Source organism: Sinohyriopsis cumingii, chromosome 2, assembly GCF_028554795.1.
Source record: "Sinohyriopsis cumingii isolate HCF-2022 chromosome 2, ASM2855479v2, whole genome shotgun sequence".
NCBI lineage: Eukaryota > Metazoa > Mollusca > Bivalvia > Unionida > Unionidae > Sinohyriopsis > Sinohyriopsis cumingii.
In genome coordinates, this window is record NC_142962.1 from 116251906 (window position 1) to 116266829 (window position 14924).

Consider the following 14924-nt stretch of genomic DNA (forward strand, 5'->3'; position numbering starts at 1 on the left):
TTTGTTGCATAGACCTGTTGTTGCTATAACAAATGTCAACATGGCCCAGTGTGTTAATAACAAGTAAGAGACTGGTACGAAGATGTACTAAGTTGACGACAAAAGGATATGTTTAATCTGCAACTTTCTAATCAAAATGATAATTGAAACATAACCTAGCATGATGTGTATTCAGGTCATTAGGTCGCTGTAACTTGTAAAATTTTTGTACAAATGAACTCGGCAGGTTGGATTATGTTTCAGCTGAAATACCTTAAACTATCAACTAAATAGTTTACCACAAATGTAAATTACTTACTTGCAGAAGAAGGGAAACGGTGCGAATAGAACCTAGTATCAGGTGAATTTAGGTCATTTGGTCGCTGTAACTTATCTAAGTTCTGTACAGTTGAACTGGACTGTTTTGATTATGGTCAGCTGAAATATCTTGAACTGTCAACTAAATACTTTACCAAAACTGTATACCACTTTCTTAATAATTAATAAAAAATGAATATTAACTTTGCCAAAAGTCAATCACCTTGCATTGTTAAATATAAAAGGTAAATATACTAAATGATGCTTAAAATATTTTATCAAGAAATTGAATTAATCTATCTATTAAATTCCAAGTATTCTCTTCTAGATCAAGTCATCGTCAACTGAATATTCCTCCTTAAACGATTTGTGTGGTCCTCTCAGCCTTTCAGAATAAAGTATACCCTATTAGGCAGCTATACAGAGTGCAGCAATGCCTCGGAATTTGCTAAAAATACTTTTAAATGTTTTTGTCATACAATTTCAACATTCATACTGAAACATACAGGTGCCGTTTTTTTACGATATATGTATGTGAGAGAAGGTACTTGACGTAAATGAACGTATTCAAGTAACACCTTGCATTGCATTCAAATTCGTGAATTTTTTGTTGTAATTGTTCATCCATTAATGTCTTTTGTCGATTAGTGTTATGATATTGAAATAAAAAACAAAACAAAAACTAAAATAAAACAAAACATAACAAAGGTTATCTCTGATTTCGTGAACCATATGAAGAAATTTACATTACCTTTAGAGGTCCCGAGTGGCCGAGTGGTTTAAAGGGCTCACCGTTACGGATCATTGCCATCTCACCTCTGTCTGCGTGAGTTCGAGTCTCAGGTGTGGGTATGTGAGAAATCTTGCCAGTAGCTTCTCATGGGTCGGTGGTTCTTTCCGGGGTTTTCAACAACACCAATACCTTTACCACTGATATTCTTCTCATATAAGATGTTTAACTATTCCTGGGTCATAACTTTAGCCTTCTGGAGCTTGTTCCCTTTCCCCATTGCTTTAATGGGTGTCCTGTTTTGCCTCTCACACCCTTCGTGAATGGCTGAGTATAGAATCTTACTGTGCTTTAATTTCATATTCTTAATGTGTCTGTCAGAGCTCGACATATGTCATTTTAACAGGTTCATACTCTAAACCATCCCATTGCCGCATCTAAGCAAAATGATTATAGTAAAAGGTTCTGGAATGTTAACTTAAAATTGCAACGATGTACATGCATTCTCAAACATTAATGCGCTTGTGAATTATGATAAAAATATCAAATTTAGATAAATCTTGATTAAAAATAATCCAACATGCATTATCAGATATGTCTCCCTTTCAGAGAGCTGAATCGAACTGTTTCACCTGTAGAAGTTTGTCATTTTTACTGATATTATTGTATTTTAAAAGCGGAGATTTATACAGATGTTATTTAATTTTATAAATTTGGGAGTGGTTGAATTAATTTTTTTTCTTCTTTACTTAGAAGTTTCTTGGTGAATGTATGTATCGATGTACGCTTATTTTCACGCAGTATCATAAACTCAGTTCTCGAGATAACGTGGTATAACGTGGTTTTCATTGACGTCACAAAGATAATATTTGTTTAAACTGATCAACATCGAGTCACGCAGACTGAAACAATCTTTTAATAACCCTATTATTATCATTTGTAAAAATAAACAAAGACACATGCCATTAAATAAATTGCATTTCACTAATTCTTTTTTTCCCCCAATTAGTAAGTCCACATAAAAATCCGTATCAGCTATTCTGACGGTGCAAATCATCTTCCCGCCACAATATGGATCCAGTCTGCTACTTAACATGTGTTAACCACGTTTCATGCGGGTGATAACCGCATGAATAACACTGTTTAGAAATGTGTACTTATGATATGATATTTTATATGGATCTGTCATAAGTAATATTCTGAGGCACGTGTTTTGTTATTATAATTTGTGGAAATTTACATGAAACATAATTTTTTGATATATTTCATAACTAAATCAGCATCCTGTATATTATTTCCTGTTTATAAAAAAATTGAAGCAGGACTGTTTTATCTAATAAATTAGAAATTTTTACTTGAATAGTAAATTTTTAATCAGCCTTTTATAGAATCTCGAGATTTAACTTATTTTAATCAATTCATTATTTATAAATTGGTTTAATAGAGGTAAAAATTACACTAAATGAAAATAAAACCATCTCTTATAACATTATACCTTCTATCTCTGATTATTTTAACTTTAAGAGACATACGTTTTGAAGGATGCACACCCGTTTTGAAGTTTTAAAAATACAAAAAAAACAGTACATTTACAGACTGAGGTTTTGTACATTAACATTGCCAATTAAGTACTGGAAAACAACCATACACTAAATTTCATTTTCTTTAAATCATAACTAAACATTATTATCATAATACAAACATGATTTTCACAAGTCAGATATGCCGCCCCCCCCCCCCACCTCCGTTTTCGTACTTATGGACGATATATGGATATGATGTCATCTGTTTATTAAAATGTGCAACTCTGCTGCATGCAGATCTTTCCGAAACACATCTCAGTACAGTTTAAACAATCAACGGTGTTTGATAACAGACATATTTAGCGCGAAATTCAAAATAGCCACATGACAGAGGGTTGTATTATTCCACGTGGATTTGCAAGTCGCCAAACCATAGATTTGATCCGGAAATAGTATGTACATAAAACCAATATAACCCTTCAGCTGGCGGTAACTCAACAGACGTGAGAAATGTCAGTAAGTGTATAAAATTTTCACCGATGTGTGCAGACAAAAGTGGCAAAGATTTTTGCGGGTTTTCATCAATAGGCGATATCAGGCCCAAAACCGCCAATTAATATTAATATAGGTGTGGGGCTGATTTATCTGCCTAGAATTTTCCAATTTAATAATTTTAGTTTATTTAACAAAAGTCTGTTCCAAAATGAAGATTATGATAAATATAAGAAAACCGTTAGCAAGGCTAAATTATTTTAGATGTAATTTTTCATAATAAATTTCGTGTTTTATGTTGAAGCAGCTTTGCAATGTATTTATTTAATACATTATAAGCAGAAGACCTCTTTTGTCGGAAAGTTTGTGTATTACGTAATGCATTTTGACGCACGTCTCAGCAGTATAGCAGTATATATTACTTACTCCTGTGCCACCATCTTACATACGCTCCGGTAATATATATATATATATATATATATATATATATATATATATATATATATATATATATATATATATATGTAAGTTTAAGTAACTAGACCCGGTAGTAAGCAGCTATCATATTGCTAATTCCAACTATTCTGTAGATAATAGGCTCTGGGCCTATAACATAACATTAATGTCAGAATATGGGGCAAGAAGGATCAGAAGATATTCGGACTAACAAACAGAGTTGGCTCACAGTTATGTGGAAAGTAAAATATTGAAGAAAATTGAATCTTATAGTCACTTTCAGGGCGCCAACTATATCTTCATTTAACATAACTGATTATACTCATTGGAAATACAATTTGTTCGTATACACGGGGTGCGCTGGTATTGAATACTGAGGAATACTAGGGATAACTTAGAAAAGTAAGGGAATGATGCAGCTTTAGTGTATGCTTCAAGTCATTGTTGTGTCATAGAAGTTTTAATCTTCACTAATATATTTCTTTCAGCCAAATACGTGCAGAACGAGCTCAACATTTTAAAAATCAGCCAGGTGGTGGTTTGAAAACGTTTGTGACTGTAAAGGATACTCCTTCACCATCTTGAAAAGTCTGATCTCCCTCCCACTCAGTGATGTATCAGAATAGAGGTACAGGCGGGAGAGGTATGCATACTCTATATAATGTCTCATTTTATGCATCATCAGATGGTATAACACGTGTATCTTTTCCGGCGATTACTATAGCAGAAAAATTGTTGTTGTCATAGATGTTAAAAATTTATATTGATGTTGTCTGAAAGTTATGTTCAGTAAATTACCATATAGTTTGCATGTCAGACATTTTGTTTTTCAAAACCCAAGTTCTTTTTTTTTTTAGAGAGAGAGAGAGAGAGAGAGAGAGAGTTATTAACAGGCTAAAGGACGAGAAAAATAAATAAATAAAAGAAATTAGCGATAGTCCACAAGACCGAGTCTAGTAGATTTCCTGACGGACTAGTAACTTTCATAATGTTAATAGTCCAATGGGCTAGTAAGTTTCGGTTATCAATAGTCGGCGTTTGTTTACGCAATTCCCTAATAAAGACTTGACTTAGTAGATTATCTGTAGAATCAAAGCAGTGGCCGTTGTAAACACAGTCATAAAATATTAACATGAGAAGATGAAGTCAAATTCTGCCTCGGAATGGGTGTGTTTCTATAACAAAAAGCCATCTGATTTTGTGCATTTTGCTTAACAACTCCAATTATGGTCCCGTTATTAACAACGGAAGTTTGGTAATTGATCCTAATTAAACTGATAACGAATTAAATGAAAAAATGAAATAAATGAAAAAATGAATTAAATGAAAAAGATGACGCGGTATCACACTTTATTCACTCGACCATAGTAACAAACTAGAAAAGATGACGCGGTATCACACTTTTTTCACTCGACCACAGTAACAAACTAGAAAGATGTATACCACACAAAAGAACACGGCAAAACCTATTCAAAGAAATAGGTTTTGCATGTTTGTTTGTTTAATGTTTTTTCTTTTCTCTTCGCTGGCCAAACGCTCCAACAGTCACAAACGAGAAACTGCATATTTTACATTTGTATCGAAATAATTATAAGAATTAGATCAATTTATTATGATTACGTTATTGACACATCCTTTCCATACAGCTACTTTTTCCATGATGATATGAATAGTTTTAATATTGTTTCCTTTACAAGAATGAACAAATAATTAGCAGCAGAGAGGGTGAACAGACCACTTGCTTAAAGGTCCATGTATGAAAAATAAAACTTCATTTCGAAAAAATGTAAAAATATAAACGTAATAACACAAAACCGAAGCCTCTTACCCAAACCGAGAGTTTCTCTAATTGGATTATTTATTTTTTTTTGTTACTTCATTTTCGTCGTTCGTGTTTTTCTAAATTTTAATACGTGTTTTTCTTTAGCCGTAGGACACTCATTTGTGGTCGTACCCTTTCTGCTGCTGAGTGGGTGTGTGAGTAATTAAATCATTTTTATATCAATAATGGAATATCGCACGCCTAGATTAGCTCGAGAGAGATTAGAGGCAATTAATAAATATATTTCAGTCCGTGAATCTGTCAAACAAAATTTACAAGCGCGTCAGGTGTCTCAGGTGGAATTCGCAGAAGGTGCATAACAATTATTTAAGCCGGTTACGAAGGCTACCGAAGGAGGTACAGAGGCTACCCAAAGGTCTTCTTCCCACGTTAGAGCAAACCACTGAAGCAACTGTACAAATAGTGGAAAGAACTAAAACAGCAAAAAAGATTCTACGAGAACTTCCAGGTGAAATAGCTGTTTTTCAACCACAGTTACAAGAAGAAATACAACAAGTAATTGAGAACATTGACAAAGTCCATGAGGGGGGTCGGTGATGTAAAGGATCTTGTTACGCCAAAACCAAAACCGAACCCAGGACCAAAACCACCAACCCGATTTACCGAAGGTCTTAGAAAACTTCGTGAAGACGCTATAAATGTTTCTGCAAACAAATATCCAAATCGTGATAAATTATTAGATCAAAATACCGCCAGTGTTTCAGAAAACAAATTGGATTTCTGTTGTTTTTCGAAAGTCCCGTGATATATCCAAAATCAGTATAAAAAATATAAATATGATTTTGTAGAATTTGAAAAACAAGTCGAAGAGGTTAAAAGAAAGTCCTTACTCAGATTTTTGCCCTTTAGCCTACCTCGTATTGAGGAAGAAGAAGCATATGGAAGTGGTATTGGTTTAGGTACCGGGGGAGTGGCCTTATTACTCCATGTCCTAGCAACGTTCTTGCCGACGATGAAAGACCTGAAATTCTGATTGGAGGAAAACGAGCCACTAATAATTTCCCAGAAATCATTAATGAAGCAGCTGATATTTGTCAACGATTATTTACAGGCGGTATTATGGACAATAATGTTTATCGGTCTCTTATTGATGAAATCGTTGATGATTACCACAGTGATTGATGGTTTACAATTTGATCAATGACAAGAAAATAAGATGATTATACATAATTCTCAACTTAAACCTGTAATGGTCAGGGTGATATATTCGCGATTATAGTATTCGAAGCATTTTACGGTGATGGACTCGGTGACGTTGTTCAGGGTTTACTTATAAGGATCGCCCCAAAAGCAATACCAATTGCAAAACAATTTTCAATGAAAGCTATTGACGTTGTTCGTGATAAAGGTATTGGTGATGATGCTAGTAAAGCATTCTCCGCAATCAAGATTAGACTAGCACGATTAATACGACGAAAATTGCAGCCAGTAAAATTACACAGTACCGAAGTTTTGCCAGTAAATGTCAGTAAAATAATGAATCAAGCTGCGAATCAAAAGCTAGCAGAGTTGGCTCCTGTACTCATATCAGAAAAAGAAAAAAATATAACCGCAAGTTTAATAGCATGAAGAGGTCTTCGTGTTAGACGATAGTAATTATAATAAAATTTTCAAACGTGATCCCGTATTCGACGTGGATGCGCCAGTTTTCAAAGATGAAATTCTGAAGACAGATAATACCGAATAAGTAAGTAATACTGACCAAACTTTCATTGTGAATACCATCAGTCACTGAAGAACAACGGTTGCTCTCCTTTATGGACACAGGTGGTAAATCAACATTATCATGGTTGACGGTGACAACAGATAGTGTTCAAAATAACACTAATGGTTTATTCACATGGCAGGTAGCATCACAGCAAGGTATTTCTGCACCGCGACATATATTTGATACTTTCCAAGATGCTGCAAGAGTAAACTCACCGACACACAGTATAATAATATTTGACAAACTTGGTATTACTGACGTTTCAGTGAGAATAAATGGACATCAAGAACCATCAGAATATATATTATTGAATTTTGATCAAAATCATGTAGCACGTGCATATCATCGTTTGATTACATTCATGGGACGTGATAAAAATACTGATTCCAGTCTACAAATAGCTCAACTAGATTTTACAACGTTGTATCCGATTTATTACTTTTTGCTGGAACATCTGGATTTATTTAGACAAGCTGTCGTTGATATACACGTTCGAGCTCGTGTGACAAGAGATACTATAGCTAATTACAGAGCAGTTGCTGTTATACTCTCAGACAAAACAATGCTACTTGAAGGTGTTGGTGGACGAATGAAAGTCGTTGATGCCCCAGTAGAAAACATGTAATTAAATCGCTCATGATATTTATAATGTCATATCATCATGTTAGTGTCAGTCTGACTCATCGTTAGATTAAAAAGCTTCAATCAAAATCAGCAAAGAACCGTGGAATAAACATATAAAGAAAGATCAGTTCACAGGTGGTCAAAATAAGCTATCATTGTCAGAACGTTTAAAACAAGCAATCTTTCGTTGATAGATACTATCGTTAGAATTAACGGAGTAACTAAAAATAGCATAGCTGTGTTTGATAGCAATGAAAAAAAATTAAGCCTGGTGTTATTATGTCAACGATATCAGATAATATTTGTGGTCGAGTACATAAATCTGGTGATACAATGATTGGTTCTCTCAATATGTCTAATAATAAAATTGCTGATCTTGGAGCACCAGAATCAGACAATGACGCTGTAACGAAGAAATTCATCCTCCCAATGATGGACTCGTAAGTTTAAGTTAATAATGAAATGACCTCATTTAGAACTGATTATTCTAATCATGTACAATTGTTTATGAATTTTCGTAGAAAGATAAATATAAACATTAATGAATTTTTTTGAAGTCCACCAACCATCGATATTAAACTCTCCGACACAAAAGATTTACCGACAGTAGAGTATATACAGTAGCATCTGGACAAGCATTATGGTCACCACTCAATAAATCAATTAATCATCGCGCTGAGATTACCGGCATATACAGGCTCTCAGTACTTGGCGTTACAATTGTTACGTATATTTGATTTAATGTATATTTGAATTTTTGTGTTTGATTTGATTTGACTGTTTGTGGGTTTTGGAGTCTTTTTATTTTTCTAGCATGTCAATGTAATGTAATTTTGTTTACTACGATTTTGATATTTTCCACAAAATTCAGTTTGACATGAATCTTTCCATAAATACCTAGTAATAGAAACACTTGGTTCTAGTTTTGACTTAGTTCCTGGCTTTGATTGAGGGTCAAGTAAACAATTTTTTCTCGTAGTAAAATTATTGGTTCTTGTCAAGGATATACAGGGGCTACGTGATTTTATTTTATATGTAAACATGATCACGTGATCCTCTATTTCGCAATTAGGCATTTCAGAAATTGCGAAATACTTAGTATTAATAGCGATCTTTAGAAAGAGAGATCCCAGAGTCTGTGCTTTTATACACACTTGATGTTAAGTTGTTTTCTTCTGTTGTGACCAGTAATGAAGTTTTGAGTTTTTGAGTTATATGTTAAATTTTCTTCAGATTATTAGGACTCTAGAAGATTAATTAATTTCTCTGGCAATACTGTATTCATACATAATTCTTGAACAAGGACATTTCTTGAAAATTTTATTTGGATTTCCATGAATCGATGGTTAATTATTGTGCTTCTATAAGGAACTGTAGACTTAAACACAGTACAGGCTACATCATACGTCATCGCCTTCCATTTTGGATTTTTTTGTCGGGACTCGAACTTGGAATAATTAGAACATTTCAATATTAGGATTTCAAAAATTTTATTCGTGGATTATTCTTGGATTATTTTTGGATTTGATTCTGGAAATTTAATAGGTAAGAACTAAAAAAAATTATCAATGAAAACTTTCCAAAAATTGTTGAGTCATATAGAAAATTAGCGCCACCAGCAATAATTCTCAAACATAACAATGATCCGTACGGTGGAGGTCGTCAAATTTCACCAGGAATTTTTAATTTAATATCAACAAAGATTATCGAACAATTTCATCCAATTGATGGGGTACATAATACTCAAAATAATAGAAATCTCATTAAAAACAGAAACAATAAAAAAAATCATATAGTGATAATAATAATAATGAGGATTTTGTATAGCGCCTAATCTTTAGAAGCGCTAAGCGCTTTACAACATTAGACAACACCTATAAGATAAAAAACATATAATAATATTATTACAAAAACAAACACCACGAAATTAGGAAAACATAATTTAAAAAAAACATGCTGAGAATATTTCAGGTAGGAACATTATTAGGTCTTTAAGTTTGTTCTTGCAGTCGAAATAAGTGAGTTCTGAGAGCCCTCTTGAATGTGATCGCTGTGTCTTTGTGTCTAAGTTCAGTGGGCAATTCATTCCACGTTGCTGGGCCCTGGTATGCAAAAGAACGCTGTCCATATGACTTTGTTTTCATAGTGGGAATAATGAGTAAACGATTGTCAGAAGAGGAGCGTAAGTATCTTGCTGGTGTATACACATAGGTGAGATCGGAGAGGTATGTTGGACTAGAGTCCGACAGTGAAATGTAGCACAGAGAACAAATTTTGTGTTTGATTCTGGATCGAATGGATAGCCAGTGTAGGGTACTGAGCAGCGGGGAGGTGTGCTCTGATCGTGGTCTCTAAGTATGATCCGAGCAGCTGTGTTTTGAACTTTTTTGAAGTTTCTGAAGTAGATATTGAGATGAACCAGACAGAATTGAGTTACAATAGTCCAGTCTTGAAAGTACTAATGAACACACAAGTGTTTTAGTGTCATCAACTGAAAGATATTTGCGAATTGAGCTGATGCGTCTCAGCTCAAGATATGCAGCCTTGCACATGTTCATGACATGTTGGTGCAATATGAGAGTACTGTCCAGAGTAACACCTAGGTTTCGTACTGATTGTGTGAATTTAATGTTGGCGTTGCTGATATTTATTGTTTTAGGTAAAGGATGTAAATGAGAAAGTCTTTGTGTTGTGATCAGAATGGCCTCAGTTTTATCATAATTCATCTGCAGCTTGGTACATGTCATCTATGATTTCACATCAGAAATGCACCTCTCTACACCTTGGATGGTAGCATCAACTTCAGCTGGGTGGCTAGATTTGTATATTTGGGTGTCGTCTGCGTACAATTGGTGAGACACTGGATGATCTAAGACAGTAGTGAATGGGGACACTATAGGGTCTATGGGACTTACCATTAAAACACCCCTGGGACACTATCGGGTCTATGTAAATTTAACATGGACAAAACCTCTGGGACACTATAGGGTCTATGGGAATTAACATGGACAAAAACCCCTGGGACTTTATAGGGTCTACGTAAATTTAACATGGACAAAAACCCCTGAGCCTGTATACCGTCTATGTAAATTTAACATGGAGAAAAATTGTGGGACTGTATAGGGACAATGGGGTCGGGACCCTATTTTAATAGGGTCCCGACCTGATGGGTCTATGGAAAGGGAACAGGCAACAAATTGAAACAGGGAGGAAGTCTCTATTTTTTTTTAAATTAAAAAAAATATTAAAAAACGGGGTAGGCAATTGAAAGTCTATCTCTTTTCGAGAAATGTGGGTGGCCCTGAAAAGGGCCTTTGGTTCATCATCATCTTCTTCTTTCATTTCCTCCACTGCTTCCACCAAGTTCTCACTTTTACCAGTATTCCTTTCTTCTTCTCCTTCTCTGGCATCCAGTCTGGATGACCTATTGCTCGGAATTTCTCCTGTATTATGATCCAATTGTTGTTGAGTTTGTCAAAGGCCTCTTTTTTCTTTAAGTTTTCCTTATCCTTTCGTTCTTTATTCCACTTGTTTTTGATCTTTTTTACTTCTTCCTCCATTACTTTTCTCATAAGTTCTTCCGATTTCTTAAGCTGGTCTAGGCCTTTTTTGACAAAGGACCACTCTGTCCATTCCATTACGTCTTCCAAAAAGCACCTTACTTCTATCACATTATCCATGGCTTCCTTTAAGTGACCAATCTTTACATACTCTGGATCTATAAAGCCTCTTAGTCTTTTTACTTCTTCTTCTATCATCTCTTTCACCAGATCCATAGCTAATTTCAGGTTGGTCACTTGCCTTCTGACAAAATCCACACACGCAAAGCATTAAAATTAAACCCAAATCTACTATTCACAGAAACGTACGTGAGCGCTTACAAACACAAACACAAACACTATAAAAAAAAGAGTGAGTGTTTATATTCACACTACTCTACATACACACATTGGCAAATAGATTACTATATCTTTTCTAGAGATTGGGGTAGCCCTGAAAAGGGCTGTTTGTTTTTTTGAACTCCATGACACCTGGTTAATGATGGCACCTTCCAGGCCTGGCACCACACACACGTCTTCTTCCCCAGTCTCCTTTCACTCTTTTTGGGGAGAGAGCAGAGGAGGGATAAGTGGCTTCAGAACCCCAATCTTCTGTCTCTGGGATTCTGAAATTTCCTCTCTCCTCTTCTTTGTTTCTTCTCTCCTCCTCTTCTTTGTTTCTTCTCTCCTCCTCTTCTTTGTTTCTTCTCTCCGCCTCTTTCATCCTTTCCTCTTCTACGATGGCCTCTGCAGCCAGCTCATTCACTACACGCCTGGCATATTCCAGGTGTACATGAAGTTCAAGCAGTTTAGCTAGACTGGTGTTCATTCTGGTGGTGTTGATCAATCAACAAGGGTAGCTAGACTGCCGAACGATTTTTAATTTATACTGAAAGCGCGGACGTGATGGAAAACATCCCCTAAAACAAAATTGATCTTACCTAGATCATGACCAAACAACGTGCGGACCTAAAAGAAACACTCACTCACTTTTTATACTACCCATCACTATTCTAAAAAATTTTATTAAACAAATAATATACTATCCACATACGCAAAGCAATCCAATCAAACCCCAAATCTACTCTCCCCACACGTCAAACAGCAAAAACAAACAAACAAACAAAAAAAAGACATGATCATAATCTACTATCCACAGAAACGTACGTGAGTGCTTACAAACACACAATCATATACACAAACACATACACTCACACCACAAAAGAGTCAGTGTTTATATTCACACTACTTTACATACACACATTGGCAAATGGATTACTATTTCTTTTCTAGAGTATTGGGTAGCCCTGAAAAGGGCTGGTTTTTTTTGTTGCTATAGCAATCATTTAGTTTCTAAGAATGCGATGTCCTCTGACGATAGACTTTCTGGCGATAAGTCTGCTTCTTCGGAAAGAGAAGAAGAATTCTTTGGTGTCGATATGACAATCGACAAAGCCTCTGTCAGGTTCAGGCTGCTGCTGCTGCTGCTGTTGCTGCTCTCTCTGCTGTTTCTGAAGTCTGTACTTCTCTGTCCATTCTTCTTTCTCCCTGTTCACTTCTTCTCTGAAGAGCTCTTCTATCAGGTCTTCAGTGACTTTTAACATTCTCACATTCTCTATTTCTTCTGGCTTCGGTATCAGACTGTGTCTGACCCTGTGCAAATTCACGTAGGCTTCGTTTAGCTTAGCTAGTTTGGAGCACATCTTCGTAGGAGGATGAGTCGGCAATGGATGGTTAGACTGGAAATTACCCCAGTTTTTAAAGTGAAAGCGCGGACGTGAAGGAAAACATCCCTTCACGGTTTTCGAGCCGGAAGGTTCAATGAGTGCCATGAGAGGGATAGTAAGAAGTCAAAGAGCATGAATCAAAATTCTTATAGCCAAACAAAAGACAAAGGCATTTTTTTCAAAACACAACATTTTTTATTCAAAATCACTTAACACTAACAAACAACTATAACATTTGTAACAATAATCCAACAATATAACATCAAACATTTTGTTTCAAATGACAAACATTTTTTTCCAACTCACACATTAATTTGGACAAGGCTGACAACGTTGTGAATGAAATTGTGATTTCCACTGTTTGTAACACCACACGATGCGCTGAGGTGGACGATCGATCAAATGATGTTTATGTTCGATCAAGCGTTTGACGAATTCGGTTTTGCCTGAACCTGTAGGTCTAGCAATGAGCATGTTAAAGGGATGGCGAAGATGCAAAGCCTCCCAACTGGCACGATCTAAGTGTTCGTCGATGACTTTGACAGTGGAGGAAGAGGGAGCAGAGACAGCAGAGGTAGCCATAGTGTGAGGAATGTCACTTGTGACACGAAAACAAACAAGACGAGAGTTTATATACTTTTTTCAGGACACGTTTATTGAATGTTTTAAACATGAATACGAAAGACAAAAATACATATAAGCCAAAGGCTTAAGTACAACGATAAAAGGCACATGATAACCATCAACGTGGAATAAAAACAAGTGTCTGTACATCATGTTTTGGGTAATGTTCTGACCAGTTCTATAAGGGGTAAGGTCACACAAGTGTCCTCCCGATAGGGTCTTTCAGGGATGTCCACGACAGTCTTGTCCTGGGTGACGGGTTCTTCTGGTACTGTCACTAACACAGGTTGAAAAGTCACAAGGCTCACAATCGCATTCCACTTCAGAAGCCCCACACTTGAACTGTGCCTTTCTAAACTTGTTTTGTGTTTCTCTGAAAGTATTCATCTTGTTCACTTGCTCTTGGTAGTCACAATGAACTATCGATCTTGCCTAGGGTTCCTTTTTATATACAGACCAATACCGACGTGTCCATACGGTAAAGTGAAATGATTGGGAAGTCGCACTCGCTTCTGGTACACGATTTGATAGACTTTTTCCAAGGATCGACTGACGATGTGGTGAGTGGGTAAACGTACAATCTTGTTGGGTTGATAGGTGGTCACCTTAAAGTGTTCATCTTCTCCAGATTGCAAGGCTTCTTTCAATACCCCAAAGTTGACCACACGACTGGTACGATAATTCAGAGTCAATCCTTTCACTTTACACTTAGTGTGCACTTCTCCTTGTGGGTCCCGGTATTGGTAGCCGTAATTTTTTGGACCGCCACTGACGAAACTTAGAATCTTGACGTCGGGATGCTCTTCTGTCCAGGCTCCTAAACGGTCTCCTTCGATGTCAGGGTGCTGTTGACTCGGGTGATGGATGTAAATGCAACTGTCCGTGTCAAAGTACAGGACGCGTTCCCCTAACAGTTCTAAAGCTTCGTACAATTTTAAGCGAGCATGAGCTGCCACGTAAGCCGCAATGATGACATTTCCAAAAGGGTCGTCTTGTACAAAGTCCAGATCTTCTTTGTAATTGACCAAGATCAAATCCTCGCGAACGACGTCCACGTGTTTCATGAATTTGGTTTTGTCGTGAATCATCTGAAAGTAGCGGGAAGGTTCTGTCAAATACTCCGTCTTGGGTAAACACGGACGTTGTGCCATTTTACCCCACAAGCAATTTAACATCACTTTGGCAAACGATCGCCTGCCTTCGTTTTTCTCGATGTGATCTAAAGTAATGCCTTCTTGCGCCCAGTATTTCTCTTTCAATGTCTTTTGGTCTTCGGGAGTGTGACACCAGGAAGGATAGCCACTGGCTTCTTGTTTCAGTTTCAAAAAGGCATCCACGTAGTCTGCGAAAATCCCTTTCTG

At 36.2% G+C, this 14924-nt stretch overlaps 1 protein-coding gene across 2 annotated transcripts in view; it reads left to right on the plus strand.

Annotated features, from left to right (window-relative positions):
* LOC149805668 (interferon-induced protein 44-like) overlaps positions 1 to 14924 on the plus strand; it is a 52251-nt gene that overhangs the window by 24307 nt on the left and 13020 nt on the right. For both annotated transcript variants that reach the window (XM_089950320.1, XM_089950321.1), the window contains exon 2: positions 3987 to 4141. The gene's annotated coding sequence lies outside the window, so the exon portion shown is untranslated. The remainder of the gene's footprint in view (positions 1 to 3986; positions 4142 to 14924) is intronic.